General features: G+C 39.0%; 1 long non-coding RNA gene across 1 annotated transcript; it reads left to right on the forward strand.

The window, feature by feature from the left end:
- The first annotated feature begins 5878 nt into the window (after window positions 1–5878).
- LOC120856951 lies at window positions 5879–19276 on the forward strand. Its single transcript, XR_005719525.1, has 3 exons — window positions 5879–6003; window positions 14897–14904; window positions 19264–19276. It is a non-coding gene; the product is annotated as an uncharacterized LOC120856951 (long non-coding RNA).
- Window positions 19277–19922: the final 646 nt, after the last annotated feature.

Genomic DNA, 19922 nt, shown 5'->3' on the forward strand with positions numbered 1-19922 from the left:
TTGAGTATGCTGAACAGGGAAGCCTGGCATGCTGCAGTCCATGGGGTCCCAAAGAGTCAGACACAACTGAGGGACTAATCTGAACTGAACTGAACTGTCAATGGACATCTAGGTTGCTTCCATGTTCTAGTTATTGTAAATAGTGCTGCAATGAACAGTGGGATACATGTTTCTTTTTCAGTTTTTGTTTGCTTGGGGTATTTCCTTGTGGCTCATCTGGTAAAGAATCCGCCTGCAATGCGGGAGACCTGGGTTTGATCCCTGAGTTGGAAAGATCCGTTGGAAAAGGGAAAGGCTACCCTCTCCAGTATTCTGGCTTGGAGAATTCCATGGGCTATAGAATTCATGGGGATGCAAAGAGTCGGACACAACTGAGCAACTTTCATTCACTCACTCACTCAGGGTATATTCCTAGGAGTGGGATTGCTTCATCATACAGTGGTTTTATTTTAGGTTTTTAAGGAACCTCCATACCTTCTTTCATAGTGGCTGTATCAATTTATATTCCCACCAACAGTACAAGAACGTTCCTTTTTCTCCACACCCTCTCCAGCATTTATTGTTTGTAGACTTTTTGATGATGTCCATTTTGACCTGTGCGAGGTGATATCTCATTGTAGTTTTGATTTGCATGTCTCTGATAATGAGTAATGTTGAGCATCTTTTCCTTTGTTTGTTGGACATCTGTATGTCTTCTTTGAAGAAATGTCTGTTTAGGTCTTCTCACTTTTTGATTGGGTTGTTTGTTTTTCTGGTATCGACCTATATGAGCTGATTCTATATTTGGGAAATTAATCCTTTGTCAGTTGTTTCATTTGCTATTATTTTCTCCCATTCTGAGGGTTATATTTTCACCTTGCTTATAGTTTCCTTTGCTGAGCAAAAGTTTTTAAGTTTAATCAGATCCCACTCATTTACTTTTGTTTTTATTTCCATTACTCTAGGAGGTGGGTCATAGAGGATCTTTATTCCATCAAGTGTTCTGCCTATGTTTTCCTCTGAGTTTCATAGTTTCTGGTCTTACATCTAGGTCTTTAATCCATTTTGAGTTTATCTTTGTGTATGGTGTTAAGAAATGTTCTAATTTCATTTTTTTACTTGTAGCTGTCCAGTTTTCTCAGCACCATTTATTGAAGAGACTGTCTTTGCCCAATTGTATATTCTTGCCTCATTTGTCAAAAATAAAGTATCAAAGGTGGGTTTATTTCTGGGCTTTCTATCTTGTTCCATTGGTCTATATTTCTGTTTTTGTGCCAGTAGCATACTGTCTTGATGACTTTAGCTTTGTAGTGTAATCTGAAGTCAGGAAGATTGATTCCTCCAACTCCATTCTTCTTTCTGTAGAGTACTTTGGCTATTTGGAGTCTTCTGTGTTTCCATATGAATTGTGAAATTTTTTATCCTAGTTATGTGAAAGATGCCATTGGTAATTTGATAAGGGTCACATCAAATCTGTAGATTGAGTTTGGTAGTATAGTCATTTTCACAATATTGATTCTTCCTATCCAGGAACATGGAATATCTCTCCATTGGTTTATGTCATCTTTGATTTCTTTCATTAGTGTGTTATAATTTTCTGTATACAGTTCTGTCTCCTTAAGTAAGTTCGTTCCTAGATATTTAATTCTTTTTGTTGCAATGGTAAATGGGATTGATTCCTTAATTTCTCTTTCTGATTTTTCATTGTTAGTACATAGAAATGCAAGTGATTTCCACATATTGATTTTGTATCGTGCAACTTTGCTAAATTCACTGATTAGCTCTAGTAATTTTCTGATACTATGTTTAGGGTTTTCTATGTACAGTATCATGTCATCTGCAAGCAGTGAGCTTTACTTTTTGTCTGATCTGGATTCATTTCTTTTCTTCTCTGATTGTTGTAGCTAGGACTTCCAGAACTATGTTGAATAATAGTGGTAAAAGTGGACACCCTTGTCTTGTTCCTAATCTTAGGGGGAATGCTTTCAATTTTTCACCACTGAGAATAATGTTTGCTGTAGGCTTATCATACATGACCTTTACTATGTTGAGTTAGGTTCTTTCTGTGCCCCTTTTTTAAAGAGTTTTAACCATAAACGGGTGATGAATTTTGCCAAAGGCTTTTTCTGCATCTACTGAGTTGATCATATGGTTTTTAATCTTTCAATTGTATCACATTGATTGATTTGTGTATATTGAAGAATCCTTGCATTCCTGGCATAAACCCAACTTGATCATGTTGTGTGAGCTTTTTGAGAAGTTGCTGAATTTTGTTTGCTAAAATTTTGTTGATGATTTTTGCATCTATGTTCATCAGTGATATTAGCCTGTAGTTTTCTTTTTTTGTGTGGTCTTTGTCTGGTTTTGGTATCAGGGTGATGGTGGCCGCATAGAATGAGTTTGGAAGTGTTCCTTCCACTGCAATTTTTTGAGAGTTTTAGAAGGATAGGCATTAGCTCTTCTTAAATGTTTGATAGAATTCTCCTGTGAAGCCATCTGATAGTGTGCTTTTGTTTTTTGGGAGATTTTTTTAATCACAGCTTCAATTTCAGTGCTTGTAATTGGGTAGTTCATAATTTCTATTTCTTCCTGGTTCAGTTTTGGAAGAGTGAACTTTTCTAAGAATCTGTCCATTTCTTCCAGGTTATCCATTTTCTTGTTATATATTTGTTCATAGTAGTCTTTTTTAATCCTTTGTATTTCTGCATTGTTTGTTGTAACTTCTCCTTTTTCATTTCTAATTTTGTTGATTTGATTCTTCTCTCTCTCTCTCTCTTTTTTTATGAGTCTGGCTAAAAGCTTGTCAATTTTGTTTATATTCTTAAAAAACTAGCTTTTATTTTATTAATCTTTACTATTGTGTCTTTCATTTATTACAGCTTGGATCTTTATGATTTTTTTCCTTCTAGTATTTTTTTTCCTTGTTATTCTTTTTCCAGTTGTTTTAGGTGTAAAGTTAGGTTGTCTATTTGATGTTTTTCTTATTTCTTGAGGTAGTATTGTATTGCTATAAACTTCCCTCTTAGAACTGCTTTTGGTGCATCCCATAGGTTTTGAGTTGTCATGTTTTCATTGTCATTTGCTTCTAGAAATTTTTTGATTTCCCTTTGATTTCTTCAGTAACCTGTTGGTTATTTAGAAATGTGTTATTTAATCTCCATGTGTTTGTGTTTCTTACAGTTTTTCCCTTGCAATTGATATCTAGACTCATAGCATTGTGGTCAAAGAAGATGCTTGATACAATTTCAATTTTTTAAAATTTACTGAGGTTTGATTTGTGACCCAAGATGTGGTCTGTCCTGGAGAATGTTCCATGTGCACTTGAGAAGAAGGTGTATTCTTCTGCATTTTGATGGAATGTTCTGAAGATATCAATGATATCCATCTCATCTAATATACCATTTAAGATTTGTGTTTTCTTATTAATTTTATGTTTTGATGATCTGTCCATTGGTGTGAGTGAGGTGTTAAAGTCTCCTACTATGATTGTGTTACTGTCAATTTCTCCTTTTATGTCTGTTAGTGTTTGTTTTATGTATTAAGGTGCTCCTGTATTGGGTGCATAGATGATCTACAATTGTTCTGTCTTCCTCTTGGATTGATCCCTTGATCATTATGTAGTGTCCTTCCTTGTCTCTTGTAATCTTCTTTATTTTAAGGTCTATTTTGTCAGATATGAGGATTGCTACTCAAGCTTTCTTTTGCTTCCCATTTGCATGGAATATATTTTTATACCCTCTCACTTTCAGTCTGTATGTATCCTCAGGTCTGAAGTGGGTTTCTTGTAGATAGCATATATATGGGTCTTGTTTTTTTATACATTCAGCCAGTGTGTGTCTTTTGGTTGGTGTATTTAATCCATTTACATTTAAAGTAATTATTGAGATATATGTTTCTATTGCCATTTTCTTAATTGTTTGGGGTTGATTTTGTAGATCTTTTTTCTTCTCTTGTATTTCTTGATTATACAAGTCCCTTTAACGTTTGTTATAAAGCTGGTTTGGCGGCACTGAATTCTCTTAACTTTTGCTTGTCTGAAAACCTTTTATTTCTCCATCAATTTTGAATGAGATCCTTCACGGTTACAGTAATCTTGGTTGTAGATTTTTCCCTTTCAGTACTTTAAATATATCCTGCCATTCCCTTTTGACCTGCAGAGTCTGCTGAAAGATCAGCCGTTAAGCCTATGGGGTTTCCCTTGTATGTTACTTGTTGCTTTTCCCTTGCTGCTCTTAATATTCTTTCTTTGGGTTTAGTCTTTGTTAGTTTGATTAGTATGTGTCTTGGCATGTTTCTCCTTGGGTTTATCCTGTATGGGGCTCTTTGTGCCTCTTGGACTTGATTGACTATTTCCTTTCCCATGTTGGGGAAATTTTCAACTATAATCTCTTCAAAAGTTTTCTCATACTCTTTCCTTTTCTCTTCTTCTTCTGGGACCCCCTATAATTCGAATGTTGGTGCATTTGATATTATCTGAGAGGTCTCTGAGACTATCCTCAGTCCTTTTCAGCTTTTTACTTTATTCTGCTCTTCAGGAGTTATTTCCACCATTTTATCTTCCAACTCACTGATTTGTTCTTTTTCAGATATTCTGCTACTGATTCCTTCTAGAGTATTTTTAATTTCAGTAATTGTGTTGTTTGTCTCTGTATGTTTATTCTGTAAATCTTTTAGGTCTTTGTTAATTGATTCTTGCATTCTCTCCATTTTGTTTTCAAGATTTTTTGATTATCTTTACTATCATTATTTTGAATTCTTTTTAACATAGTTTGCCTATTTCCTTTTCATTTATTTGGACTTCTATGTTTTTAGTTTTTTTCTTCATTTGGGTAGTATTTCTCTCCCTTTTCATTATTATTTTTTTAACTTATTGTGTTTGAGGTCTCTTTTTCCCAGGCATCAAGAATTTTATTTCTTCCTTGTGGTTTCTGCCCTCCGAATTTTGGTCCTCAGATATGCAGATGACACCACTCTTATGGCAGAAAGCAAAGAAGAACTAAAGAGCTTCTTGATGAAAGTGAAAGAGGAGAGTGAAAATAGTTGGCTTAAAACTCAACATTCAGAAAACTAAGATCATGACATCTGGTCCCATCACTTCATGGCAAATAGATGGGGAAACTGGAGACAGTGACAGACTTTATATTTTTGGGCTCCAAAATCACTGCAGATGGTGACTGCAGCCATAAAATTAAAAGACACTTACTCCTTGAAAGGAAAGTTATGACCAACCTAGACAGCCTATTAAAAAGCAGAGACATAACTTTTTCAAAAAAGATCCATCTTGTCAAGGCTATGGTTTTTCCTGTGGTCATGTATGGATGTGAGAGTTGGACTGTGAAGAAAGCTGAGCACTCAAGAACTGATGCTTTTGAACTGTGGTGTTGGAGAGACTCTTGAGAGTCCCTTGGACTGCAAGGAGATCCAACCAGTCCATCCTAAAGGAGATCAGTCCTGAGTGTTCATTGGAAGGACTGATGCTGAAGCTGAAGCTCCAATACTTTGACCACCTGATGCAAAGAACTGACTGATTTAAAAAGACCCTGATGCTGGGAAAGATTGATGGCAGGAGGAGAAGGGGACAACAGAGGATTAGGTGGTTGGATGGCACCACCGACTCAACAGACATGAGCTTGAGTAAACTCCGGGAGTTGGTGATGGACAGGGAGCCCTGGCATGCTGCAGTCCATGGGGTCACAAAGACTTGGACACAACTGAGCGACTGAACTGAATGAATTGAATTTTGGTCCAGTGGTTTGTGCAAGCTTTTTACACGTTGAGATTTGTGCTGAGTTTTTTATTTGTTTGTTTTTTCTCTGATGGTCAAGGCTGAGTGCATTGGTAATCTTGTCTGCTGATGACTGGGTTTGTGTTTTTGTTTTGTTTGTTGTTTAGATGAGGCATTCTGCACAGGGTGCTACTGGTGGTCAGGTGATGCTGGGTCTTGAATTCAAGTGATTTCCTTTGTGTGAGTTCTTACTATTTGATACTCTCTAGGGTTAGTTCTTGGGAATCTAGGGTCTTGGAGTCAGTGATTGATCTCTGGTCAGGAACGAAGATTCCACAAGTGGTTTGTCATGGCATTAAGTGAGATTAAAACAAATAACCAAAAATGAGAAACCAAAGAGAAATCCTAGACAAATGGCAGTTACAAAATCAGGCAAACAATAATTAAAATAATGGTGTAAATACATATACACTCATAAGCAAGTCAAAACAGTCCCCAAAAAATAAAGTACAGTAGATTGCCCCAGAGAACAAAGGAAATCAAAAATTATATTTACCAGTTAAGAACAAAACTAACTAAAGCACAAACTGTAAAGCAAAGCTAAAGCAGGGTGTCCAGAGGAGAATAAAGCAATGAAAACAAAACTAACTAATATGTTGAGAGGAAAGGAAAGAAAGAATAGATATGTAAAGTAAAATAGAGGTAAATGAAAATTTATATACATTAAAGATTAACTGCAAGGGGACAGGAACAGTAAGAAAACAAACAAAGGAATAAATGTATAAAAAATATAATAGTTTAAAAAATTAAAAATTAAAATTATAATGAAGAGTAAATTAAAAAAGAAGAAAGGAAAAAGAAAAAAAAAAAAGGAAAATTCTACACAACTCCAAAATCCCAATGTAGAGACAGAAATTTATAACAACAATACAAAGTATGACTGAATATACACACATACATATACACCCATAAGCAAAGTCAAAACAATCCAACAAAAATAGAGTACAATAGATTGACCTGTCAAAGGAAACCAAAAATTATGTCTACCAGTTAACAAAACTAATTAAAACACAAACTATAAAACAAAAATAAAGTAAGGTGCCAACTGGGGAATAAAAACAATGAAAATAAAACTAATAAATATGTTGAGAGGAAAATAAAGAAAGAACAGATATGCAAAGTTAAATAGAGGTAGATAAAGAAGATTATATATATTAAAGATTAATTGCAAGGAGAAAAGAACAGTAGGAAAAGCAAGCAAAGGAATAAATGTAGAAAAAATAATAATAGGTTTAAAAAATTAAAATTTAAAAAAGAGAAAAGAAGAAAAAAAAAAAAAGAAAAAGGAAAACTCCACACAACTGCAAAAGCCCAACATAGAGGCAGAGGTTTATAACAATAAAAAAAGTGACTGAAAAAAAAATAAAGAAAGCTCAAAAAGTTTAATTAGATTTCATAGTGCCAATAAAGTCAACAACTACAACAGAGGGGGAAAAAAAGAAAAAGAAAAAAATCCAAAAGAATCTACAGAACAAGTCAAAACATAAGAATAATAAATGTTTTTCTTGAGTCACTGCTCTCTGAGTCCTTTCCCTCACTAGGAGTCACAGTCCACCTCACCTCTCTAGGGTGACCTCCAACACTGTGTTGATCTCTGGACCTGCTGTGGGGACCACTCAGATTCTAATCTGGTCCTACACCTGTGTGTTCTTGCCTCCAATGTCTACAGCTATCAGAACTAGTGCATTTTCTTTTGTGGGAGATCTCAATGTCCTTTTGTATGTTCCATAGACATAGAGTCTGCCTAGTTGATTGTGTGAATTTAATCTGCAGCTTGTACAGCTGGTGGGAAGGTTTTGGGTCTTCTTTCTTAGCCACACTGCTCCTGGTTTCAATTGTAGTGTTTTTTCCACCTCTGCATGTGGGTCGTCCACTAGGGTTTGCTCCTGAGGCTGCCCTGGAGGACTTGAGTTTGCCCCTGTGAGGGCCAAGTGTGGAGGTGGTACAGCTGCTTGGGTTGCAGGGGTTCTGGCAGCCCCAGGTACTCAGCAGAATTGGCGGCTAAGGCAGCAGGAAATATAGTGCTCTAGAAGGGTATAGCAACCAGTATTGGTCAATATGCTCTAGTATTCTTACCTGGAGAACCCTCCTGATTGAGGAGCCTGGCAGGCTACAGTCCACCGGGGTCGCAAAGAGTTGGACACAAGCAAAGTGACCCTGTGCGCATAGACGCAAGACTATTTTGCCTGTGGCAGCTCTGCCCCAGTGAGAACCGAGCCTGAAGGTGGCACGGCTGCTTGGCTTGCGGGGTCGCTGACAGCGCCAAGTATGCAGGGGCATGGACTGCCTCCACAGAAAGAATGATGGCCCTATCAGAATCTTTTTTTGAGCCTCTTGTAGCTGGTGATCAGAAGGCCTCTTTGGCCAGTCTTTCTCTGTAGCTCTGCCCGTTCAGGGACTTAGAGGGCTCCCTTGCCTGGGGCCCTTCTCTGTTGTTTGACACATAAGGCACATAGAGGGGGCCCCCATGGCTGGGTCCTACTCTGCAGATCAGTGCATCAGGCACTTAAAGGGGTACCCTGGGTGGGGTCCCACTCTGTAGTCTGGCACATTAGTCACTTAAAGGAGCAGCCTGGGTGGGGTCCTACTCTTTAGTTCAGTGCATCAGGTGTTTGATGGGCCAGCCTCTCTATTGTTCAGCTGCTGATGCTGGCGTGTAGGGAGAGAGAGGCTATGGTGATGGCTCCACCCCCTACACATAACTCAGCAGTATCTGCTTGCTTCCATGACTGCCCGGCTTTCCTCCACAGCCATTTTCCACCACAATCTCCTCCCTGACATCCCCTCGATCCATCTCTCCACAGTTAACAGCAGCCCTGGGATTGCTCCACAATCCCTAAACTTCAGCTCCCAGCTCCTCGCTGCACCTTCCAGGGGACCTGTGTCTGGGGTATGTATGGCTACAACAAGGAGCCATATATGAGTCAAGGAGCCTCATTCCATTTAGGCTGCCACAGGTCAGTTGTTTCACTCTCAGCCTTAAATGTTTCTCCTCTGACTCAGACGATTCCCCTGATGTGGGGACTGGACCCCTGCTTCAGCTCCCCAACCCACCGAGGGCAAGTCCAGTCCTACCAACTCTCCTGTTATTTCCCCCTAGTTCCTTTGTCATACTGAGTTTTGCATGGTTCTGTATACTCTTTTCCACTGCTCAGATACTCCTGTCTGTTCTCATCTGGTGTTCTGCATGCACTTGTGTCTGACAGTGTATTCCTGATGTATCTGTGGAGAGAGATATACTCCATGTCCACCTACTCCTCTGCCATCTTGTTTTCTCCATGTCTGATTCTTTGTGAGCCCACGCACTGCAGCATGCCAGGCTTCCCTGTCCATCACCAATTCCCGGAGCTTACTCAAACTCATGTCCATCGAGTCAGTGATACCATCCACCCATCTCATCTTCTGTCGTCCCCTTCTCCTCCTGCCTTCAATCTTTCCCAGCATCAGTCTTTTCTAATGAGTCAACTCTTTGTATCACGTGGCCAAAGTATTGGAGTTTCAACTTCAGCATCAGCCCCTCCAATGTATACTCAGGATTGATTTCCTTTAGGATTGACTGGTTGGATCTCCTTGCAGTCCAAGGGACTCTCAAGAGCCTTCCCAACACGACAGTTCAGAGGCATCAATTCTTGGGTGCTCAGCCTTCTTTATGGTACAACGCTCGCATCCATACAAGACTACTGGAAAAATCCTAGCTTTGACTAGATAAACCTTTGTGGTCAAAGTAAAGTCTCTTCTGTTTAATATGCTATCTAGGTTTGTCATAGCTTTTCTCCCAAGGAGCAAGCTATGTCTTTTAATTTCATGGCCGCAGTCCCATCTGCAGTGATTTTGGAGCCCAAGAAAATAAAGTCTGTCACCGTTTCCATTGTTTCCCCATCTATTTGCCATGAAGTGTTGCGACTAGATGCCATGATCTTTGTTTTTTCAATGCTGAGTTTTAAGCTGGCTTTTTCACTCTCTTCTTTCACTTTCATCAAGAGGCTCTTTAGTTCCTCTTCGCCTTCTGCCATGAGGGTTATATCAACTGCATATCTGAGGTTATTGATATTTCTCCTGGCAATCTTGATTTCAGCTTGTGTTTCATCCAGCCCGGCATTTCACAGGATGTAGTCTGCACATAAGTTAAGCAAGCAGGGTGATAGTATACAGCCTTAAAGTACTCCTTTCCCAATTTTGAACCAGTCTGTTGTTCCATGTCCAGTTCTAATAGTGGCTTCTTGACCTGAATACAGGTTTCTCAGAAGGCAAATGAGATGGTCTGGTATTCCCATTTCTTTAACAGTTTTCCACAGTTTGTTATGATCTACACAGTCAAGGCTTTAGCATAGTAAGTGAAGCAGACTTAGATATTTTTCTGGAACTCTCTTGCTTTTTCTATGATCCTACAGATGCTGGCAATTCGACCTTTGGTTCCTCTGCCATTTCTATATTCAGCTTGACTTTTGGAGGTTCTCAGTTCACGTACTGTTGAAGCCTAGCTTGGAGATGAGTGCGGTGGTGCAATAGTTTGAACATTTTTTGACATAGCCTTTCTTTTGGGTTGGAATGAAAACTGATGTTTTCCAGTCCAGTAGCCACTGCTGGGCTTTCCAAATTTGCCAGCATATTGAGTGCAGCACTTTCACAGCATCATCTTTTAAGATTTGAAATAGCTTAGCTGGAATTCCATCACCTCCACTAGCTTTGTTTGTAGTGATGCTTCCTAAGGTCCACTTGACTTTGCACTCCAAGATATATGGCTCTAGGTGAGTGATCACACCATCGTGGTTATCTGGTTCATTAAGATCTTTTTTGTATTCTATTTATCGAACAGTCCATCATTTCACCAGTGATTTCTTATTGCCCACTTGTCATTTACCAAGATGCTATGTATTTTGAGTTTTTCACTTGGTTCCATGTTTGTTTCATATGTATTGGTACGTATGCTTTGTTTTACCCCAAACCAGAGGTAGTCCTTAGAGAAGGCAGCATATAGTTTCTGCCAGCCATATGTAACTCCCTCAACTCTGTTGTAATCCATGCATGGCACCCATGACATGGATTTGCCTCCTAAAACAAACATTAAAATTCTAGCCCACTGCTTTTATGAACTGTATACTGTCTTGATAAGCTTATAATTATTACTCACTATTCCAACTTTGATTTCCTGTTCATTTCCTTTGCATTTTCCTTTTCTTAATTTTGAGTTCACCAAAAAATTGAAAACGGTATTTTTAAATTTTTGGCAGTGTTTCTATGTGTTTAAAGCATGTATATGGTGTATCTATCTTCCATGTAAGGTCAGTCCATCATATTTACCAATTTCTATCGTTTGGCAATTTTTTTCCTTGAAATTATTTTCTATGTTCGTAAATTCTCACCCACTAGACTAATGTTCATTGCCTCAGGGTAAAGCAGATAAAGTTCTACAACAAAGACATTTGTAGAGATGTTAAGTGGAATTGTTTAAACACTCAGCAGGCAAACAGTCTGAAACCAAAGAGCTTTTGATATGCAAGGGCTTAGACTTCAGAGGAAAGTTGTTTGTTTTGATTTCTAAAATGATTTAGCTTGGATCATCAAAGCCAGAGCCTGCAAGAGCATAGATATTATAAACAATAAATGTTGAGTAAGGCAAAATACTGAATATATTAGCACCTTAGGAAGCACAGGAAATAACCAACCATCAATAAATCAGTGTATCTAAAGGGAGTCACTACTGCAGGAGGCAAGGGAACACCAGCAGAAGCTTCAGGTAGGCCACTCTAAAGGGGGTCCATATGGAGGGCTCATCTGAGGCTCAAAGAATCAGTAAGCCTGTGAGAGCCAGAGTGATGCCTGGGGTAATCATGCAGTCCTGCTCACTCCCAGGCATCGAACAACAAGCTACATTATTAGTGTGGGAGGCAAGTAAGGAGCAGAGGGCACCAACAGATCCAAAAGCTCCCCTTCCACTACAATGATGTTGGATAATATTTACTGAGGATTTACTTTCAGCTTTCACATGCTTTATCTAATTTGATTTTATAATAACCTATGAGATTGGTAGTATTACCATCTCTGTTTTAAAGATGAGGCAGTAAAAATACAGAAAATTCATGGTATATCTCTAGAATTGGGCAGATTCAGGCTTTTATCCCCTGTAGATCCAAACACTACTAAAGGGAGAAATAAGGAGAAATTCTTTGGAGAAAACAGTCAGCCTGCCACCAGGTAGCTGACTGATCACCCTGGGAAATGGTGTCATGTTGAAGGCTGTGTTGGTCTCTGCTGCCTGTCCCCTCACAGCCAAATAGGCAAGCTACATGCTGATGTGGTGGGAACTGCCCCTGCGTCCTTCAAGTTCTCGATGGTGGCACTAATTTCTAAGAATATATCATTGTTTTTGGTTTACTATTTTCCTAGGTAGAGACAGTTCTAGTAGCTTCTATCTGGCTTTTCCTGTCATCATGGCCCTCACACCACAGGTCAGGGGATCAATGTGTTATAATACTTGGTGGCAAGATTGAGTGTTTTCCTCTTGACTGATATAAATGGGGTTTGGGGGAAGAAAAGAGAAAGTTAATTTTGGTTACAAAGAAATAAATGATTGTACTGCTGTTCATCTGTACACATATGACAAGACACACATACGGACATGTAGTTCGTAACAGTCCTCATCCCTGCCTGTTGTTCCAGTATCATCTGGATTACTTCCTTTGCCCTAGGGAATCTCTATATTTGCTTGACTATGATCATTTCTTTTCTAGGCTAACCATTCAAGTTGAACAAAGTATTCCTCTCCATTTCCCCTCTTATTTCTCAGTTTATTTAAAGGTATTGAAAGTGAAAAGGAAGGTTGCACAGTCGTGTCCAACTCTTTGTGACCCTATGGACTATACAGTCCATGGAATTCTCCAGGCCAGAATACTGGAGTGGGTAGCCATTCCCTTCTCCAGGGGTCTTCCCAATCCAGGGATTGAACCCAGGTCTCCTGCATTGCAGGCAGATTCTTTACCAGGTGAGCTACCAGGGAAGCCCATTTCATGCTATTAACCAAATTGTTATAAATGCTGTTAAATTATTCCATTTAACTACATTTAATGTTTGGTCAGCCACCATCAGAGCATGGCATATTTCAGTGGAAAGGCATAAAGTAAGATTTTAATTCACCAGCACAGATTCTTAAAACATCAGTTTTTTTTTTTTTAATTGGAGGCTAATTACTTTACAATATTGTGGTGGTTTTTGCCATACATTCACATGAATCAGCCACGGGTATACACGTGTTCCCCATCCTGACCCTCCCTAAATGTCATCTTTTTTCCCAAAGTTGTTACAATAGATTATTATGAGAGAAGCCTGGCATGCTGTAGTTCATAGATTGCAAAGAGTCAGACATGACTTAGTGACTGAAAAACAACAACAAATTGTGGGAAAGGAGCTGGGGACTGGCCTAATCTGCTTGCCTGCTTCAGAAAACTGAATAATAAGGAAGCTGCTAGCAGTCCAGCTTATTTTAATTTACCTGGACTTACTCCTTCCTCTTCCATCCCTACATCTCCCTACCCTCTACCCGTGCTGTCTACACACTTATATGCACCTACCTGAAGAAGAAGAAATAAGATGTCAACAATTCTTTGTGGTGAATATTATAGATGTGGGAAGTGAGTCTCGAATAAAATATTTTTTAAAAATTGAAGACTTTATGTTTTTAAAACAGTTTTAGGTTCATAGAAAAATTAAGAAGAAGATAGAAGATCTCCCATATATCACCTCTCCCCACACGCTAGCCTCCCCTATTATCGACTTTCTCCACCAGATTGGGGCATTTATTACAATCAATTAACCAACATTGACACACCATTATCAACCAAAGTCCAGAGTTTACATTAGCCTTGTGTGTTCTATGGATTTGGACAAAAGTATAATGACACATACTCATCATTATAGTACCATAAAAAGTATTTTCACTGCCCTAAAAATCCTCTGTGCTCTGCCTATTCATCTCTCTCTCAACCCCAGCTGCTGGCAATCAATGACCTTTTTTTTTTACTGTTGCCATAGTTTTTGTTTTTTCCAAAATGTCATATAGTTGTTGTTTGGTCGCTAAGTCCTATCCAGCTCTTGGCAACCCCATGAACTATAGCACGTGAGGCTTCCCTGTCCTTCACTATCTCCTGAAGTTTGCTCAGTCATGTCTGTTGAGTCAGTGATATTATCTAACCATCTCATCCTTCGCCACCCCCTTCTCTTCTTGCCCTTAATCTTTCCCGGAATCTGGGTCCTTCCCAATGAGTTGGCTCTTCGCATCAGGTGGCCAACAACCAGACCATAAGTGAAGCCCAGAAGTTTTAAATTTTGATAAAGTTCAGCTTTTCAACTATTGTTTTCATGGATCATGAGGAGGAGAACAGAGAGAGAGAGTAATGAGAGGCACACGACCACAGAGAGTATAGAATTGTAATAGAACCACTGTCTGTATGAAGTTAAGGGAAAACTAAATACCGCTGGAAGAAAGAAATTTCTAACTTGTAAAGCTATCTCAAATGAGGTGGGCTGCCTCCGGAAGGAGTGAATTCCTTACCACTAGAGTTGGTTAAGCAGAAATTTGTCAAGGATATCAATAGAATATTCAAATGTTATCCAATCATCCTTCGGTATCCATGGGGGATTATTTCCAGGATCCCTTCTGTTACAGAAAATCTTGTAGCATTTACATATAACCTACACACATCTTCCCATATCAGTTCAGTTCAGTTCAGTCGCTCAGTCATGTCTGACTCTTTGCAACACCATGAAATGCAGCACGCCAGGCTTCCCTGTCCTTCACCAACTCCCGGAGCTTGCTCAAACTCATGTCCATCAACTCTGTGATGCCATCCAACCATCTCATTCTCTATCCTCCTCTTCTCCTGTCTTCAATATTTTCCAGCATCAGAGTCTTTTCTAATGAGTCAGCTCTTCACATCAGATGGCCAAAGTATTGAAGTGTCAGCTTCAGCATCAGTCCTTCCAATGAGTATTCAGAACTGATTTCCTTTAGGATGGACTGGAAATCAATGTTCCCATGGATGGAGGAAACTGGTAGGCTACAGTCCTTTTCACCATGATTGTCAGCTATTATTTTTCAGTGCAACAGTGGAGCTGAAGTTGAGGAGATTGGATTAGAGTAAGCTGTTTTCTTGAATAAATGCTTAAATAAATCTCCTTGCAGTCCAAGGGACTCTCAAGAATCTTCTCCAACACCACAGTTCAAAAGCATAAATTTTTTGGTGCTCAGCTTTCATGTTCCAACTCTCAATCCACACGTGACTACGGGAAACACCATAGCTTTGACTAGGTGGACCTTTTTTGGCAAAGTAATGTCTCTGCTTTTTAATATGCTGTCTAGGTTGGTCATAGCTTTTCTTCCAAGGAGCAAGCCTCTTTTAATTTCATGGCTGTGGTCACCATCTGCAGTGTTTTTGGAGTCCAAGAAAATAAAGTCTGTCACTGTTTCCATTGTTTCCCCATCTATTTGCCATGAGGTGATGGGACCAGATGCCTAATCTTCATTTTTTCGATGATGAGTTTTAAGCCAACTTTTCCCCTCTCCTCTTTCACTTTCATCAAGAGGCTCCTTAGTTCCTCTTCAGTTTCTGACATAAGGGTTATGTCAACTGCATATCTGAGGTTATTGATATTTCTCCCAGCAATCTTGATTCCAGCTTCTGCTTCATCCAGCCTGGCATTTCACATGATATACTTTGCATATAAGTTAAATAAGCAGGGTTACAATATACAGCCTTAACATATTCCTTTCCCAATTTGGAACCAGTCCATTGTTTCATGTCTGGTTCTAGCTGTTGCTTCCTGACCTGCATACAGATTTCTCAGGAGGCAGGTCAGGTGGTCTGGTACTCCCATCTCTTTAAGAATTTTCCACAGTTTGTCGTGATCCACACAGTCAAAGGTTTTAGTGTAGTCAATGGAGCAGACATATATTTTTCTGCAATTCTCTTGCTGTTTCTATGATCCAACAGATGTTGTAATTTGATATTTGGTTCCTCTGCCTTTTCTAAATCGAGCTTGAACATTTGGAAGTTCTTGGTTCACATATTGTTGAAGCCTGGCTTGGAGAATTTTGAGCATTACTTTGCTAGCATATGAAATGAGTGGAATTGTGTGGTAGTTTGAACATTCTTTGGCATTGCCTTTCTTTCGGACTGGAATGAAAACTGACCTTTTCCAGTCCTGTGGCCACTGCTGAGTTTTCCAAATTTGTTGTCATATTGAGTGCAGCACTTTCACAGCATCATCTTTTAGGATATGAAATAGCTCAGCTGGGATTCCATCATCTCCTCTAGCTTTGTTCATAGTGATGCTTCTTAAGGCCCACTTGACTTTGCACTCCAGGATGTCTGCCTCTAGGTGAGTCATCACACCGTTGTAGTCTGGGTCGTTAAGATCTTTTTCGTATGACTCTTCTATGTATTCTTGCCACCTCTTCTTAATGTCTTCTACTTCTGTTAGGTCCATATCATTTCTGTCCTTTATTGTTCCCATCTTTGTATGAAATATTCCCTTGATATCTCTAATTTTCTTAAAGCGATCTCTAGTCTTTCCCATTCTATTGTTTTTCTCTACTTCTTTGCACTTATCTTTCTTATCTTTCTTCGCTATTCTTTGGAACTCTGCCTTCAGATGGATATATCTTTCCTTTTCTCCTTTGCCTTTTGCTTCTCTTCTTTTCTCAGCTATTTTTAATGCCTTCTCAGACAACCATGTTGCCTTTTTTGCATTTCTTTTTCTTTGGGATGGTTTTGATCACTGCCTCCTGTACAATGTTACAAATCTCTATCCATAGTTCTTCAGGAACTCTATCAGATCTAATCCTTTGATTTTATTTATTACTTCCACTGTATAACATAAGGGATTTGATATTTGTCATATCTGAATGATCTAGTGGTTTTCCCTGCTTTCTTCAACTTAAGTCTGAATTTGACAATAAGGAGTTCATGATCTGAGCCACAGTCAGCTCCTGGTTTTGTTTTTGCTGACTGTATAGAGCTTCTCCACCTTCGACTGCAAAGAATATAATCAATCTGATTTTGGTGTTGACCATCTGGTGATTTCCATGTGTAGAGTTGTCTCTTGTGTTGTTGGAAGAGGGTGCTTGCTATGACCAGTGCATTCTCTTGGCACAACTCTGTTAGCCTTTGCCCTGCTTCGTTTTGTATTCCAAGACCAAACTTGCCTGTTACTCCAGGTATCTCTTGACTTCCTACTTTTGCATTCCAATCCCCTATAATGAAAAAAACATCTTTTTTTGCTGATAGTTCTAGAAGGTCTTATAGGTCATCATAGAACCATTCAAGTTCAGCTTCTTTGGCATTAGTGGCTGGGGGCATAGACTTGGATTAATGTGATACTGAATGGTTTGCCTTGGAAATGAACAGAGATCATTCTGTAGTTTTTGAGATTGTACCCAAGTACTGCATTTCGGACTCTTGCTGACTGTGAGGGCTACTCCATTTCCTCTAAGGGATTCTTGCCCACAGTAGCAGATATAATCATCTTTAAAATACTTAAAATACCTGATATAATGTAAATGCTATATAAATAGTAGCCACTGTGCAGCCAATTTAAGTTTTGCTTTTTGAAATTTTCTGGAATTTTTTTAGGGGGGATGGATATTTTGGAGCTCAGGTTAATTGAATCTGATGAGACTAAGGGCCAAACTGTATAGGCAATCTGATCAAATGACATTAGGTTCCCTCCCATACATCATCAGACTTTTGAGAAACAATATCCTCCATTTAGAATTTTAAAGATATATACTTATGTATGGAAACCAACCAAAGATGCTTAAATGAATATGGATGAGAGTATATAAATAATCTGCATGGTGGAGTATGGAGAAGGAAAATGTCAAAGCCCCAAGAGTATCAGTTCACTTTGGCTAAGATATTCTGGAGTTACAATTAATCCCCAAATCTTGGTGGCTTACTGTAACAAAGGTTTTTTTTTCTTACATGTTAGTTGATCGACAAAAGTGTAGACAACTTTCTTTAATCTTGGCATCCAGGATGAAAAAGAAGCCTATATCTAGACATTGTTGGAATCATGGAACCATGTAGAGGCTCTTAAAACTTCTCCTTGGAGCTGGCATCACCATTTCCACTTCAATTCATTGGTCACAGCAAGATATTAGGCTGAGCCTACTATCAAAAGAGCAGGAAGGATTGCCCTGAAAGGGAGGAAATATTTTAACTATATTTAAATGTACTACATCAAATCTTGTAATCATGGTTTGATATTTGACAATTCCACACAATGAAATAAATGGTATCTAGGGAGTAAGAAAAAGCTTTTTATATAGCATATATTTTGGAAGTGTATTTTCCTTAAACGGTCGAGTAATCTAAAAACCTACTACCAGTTTCACTGCGGAAAAAGAAAATGGATCTCCCAGGCATTCACAGGAGGCATGTTTGTAGAGCTGCAGGAAAAAAGTCATCTCCTTTTACTCCCTCATTGCCTTTTAGGAATATTAATATCCATGGCTACCTACACATAGTTGGTAAAACTTTTTGCACTTTAAAAATAAAATTTTGAATAATTAGTCACAGAGACAGAAAATTTTCTGGAAGTCCATGAGCGTAACTGTTTGAGTGACGGCAGACAGATATGACCCTGTTTCTTGTGTGGACTTTGCAGCCAGGTAGAGGAGTTGTACTACATTCCAAATGTAGTACAGTTGGATTTAGACCAGAATGAAAGACATAAGAAGAGGGAAGATATCCAAGACTCTTTCATATCAAACTAAGAGTCTGGATTTACTTTGGAGGTTCTAAAGAGTTAATGAAAACTTTTAATCAGGGAAGATTCAGGATCAAAATCACTCAGACAATAATATGGAGGATGGATTGGAAATAGAACAATATTTGAAGGAAGACTAGGTAACTATTAGAACTAGAGTAATGCAGGCTAGAAGTGAAAGACCCTGAAAGGAGGCCAGGAATAGTAGTAACAGAAAGTGAGAACAAATGCAAAACTATTTATAGAGTTAAAAAAAAAATAGGTCTTGATGACTGATGGCTGAGAAGGCTGAATGAGAAGGAAGACTGACACGAGTGCCAAATTTGGGCCTTGGTACAGCTAGGCAAGTATAGAAATGCAGGGTTAGAGTTAAGCCCTCATTGGTACTTCTTAGATTTGTGATCTTAACACAAGTTATTTTATCTTGTCAATCTCCATTTCCTTATCTGTAAAATTTAGCTGATAATAATACTCCTATCATAGAACTATTGTGAGAATTTACACACTGTGACCAGTGCAAGCTTTCAGAGAAACTCTAAGGCATTTTTGAGGCTTGTGGACACAGTAAGATAGACCAGTCTGCCATCTAGACTGATATTTTATTCCTGGAATGGATAAGCCATATGGACAACAGGGCATGAATGTCTCTGAAACAGGAGGGAAGGAGGCAAGACACAACCTTTAAGAGAAATATATAGTTGAGAGTTCCTTGGAGTGCAAGGAGATCCAACCAGTCCATTCCAAAGGAGATTGGGGATTTCTTTGGAAGGAATGATGCTAAAGTTGAAACTCCAGTACTTTGGCCATCTCATGCGAAGAGTTGACTCACTGGAGAAGACTTTGATGCTGGGAGGGATTGGGGGCAGGAGGAGAAGGGGACAACAGAGGATGAGATGGCTGGATGGCATCACTGACTCGATGGATGGAACTCTGAGTGAACTCCAGGAGTTGGTGATGGACAAGGAGGCCTGGCATGCTGCGATTCATGGGGTTGCAAAGAGTTGGACATGACTGAGCGACTGAACTGAACTGAACTGAGGACATGACAAAGACTGATTGGAACCATACAAGATGGCAGAAGATTCAGCTTCCAGGGGACCTTGAGTCTCATTATAGGCTCACTGTAATACATGAGCATATAAATTACATATCAGCACCATGACAGTTCTGAGGCCAACCATAAAATGTCAAAAAGTGAATGGTGACCCAGTTCCTAAAAATTATTGCCCCCTCCCCTAGGTAACTGGAATAATCCTCCCACTCATTAGCTTATCAAATTACCCAGCCCATAAAAACTAGCTATGCCATATTTCAAGGCTCTCTCACCTTCTGAGATGGCCCATCCTGTTTCTTTCTAAATAAATCCCCTTTTTACCTATCACTTCATCTCTGA

The sequence above is a fragment of the Oryx dammah genome, unplaced genomic scaffold (assembly GCF_014754425.2).
Source record: "Oryx dammah isolate SB20612 unplaced genomic scaffold, SCBI_Odam_1.1 HiC_scaffold_28, whole genome shotgun sequence".
In the NCBI taxonomy this organism is placed as follows: Eukaryota; Metazoa; Chordata; class Mammalia; order Artiodactyla; family Bovidae; genus Oryx; species Oryx dammah.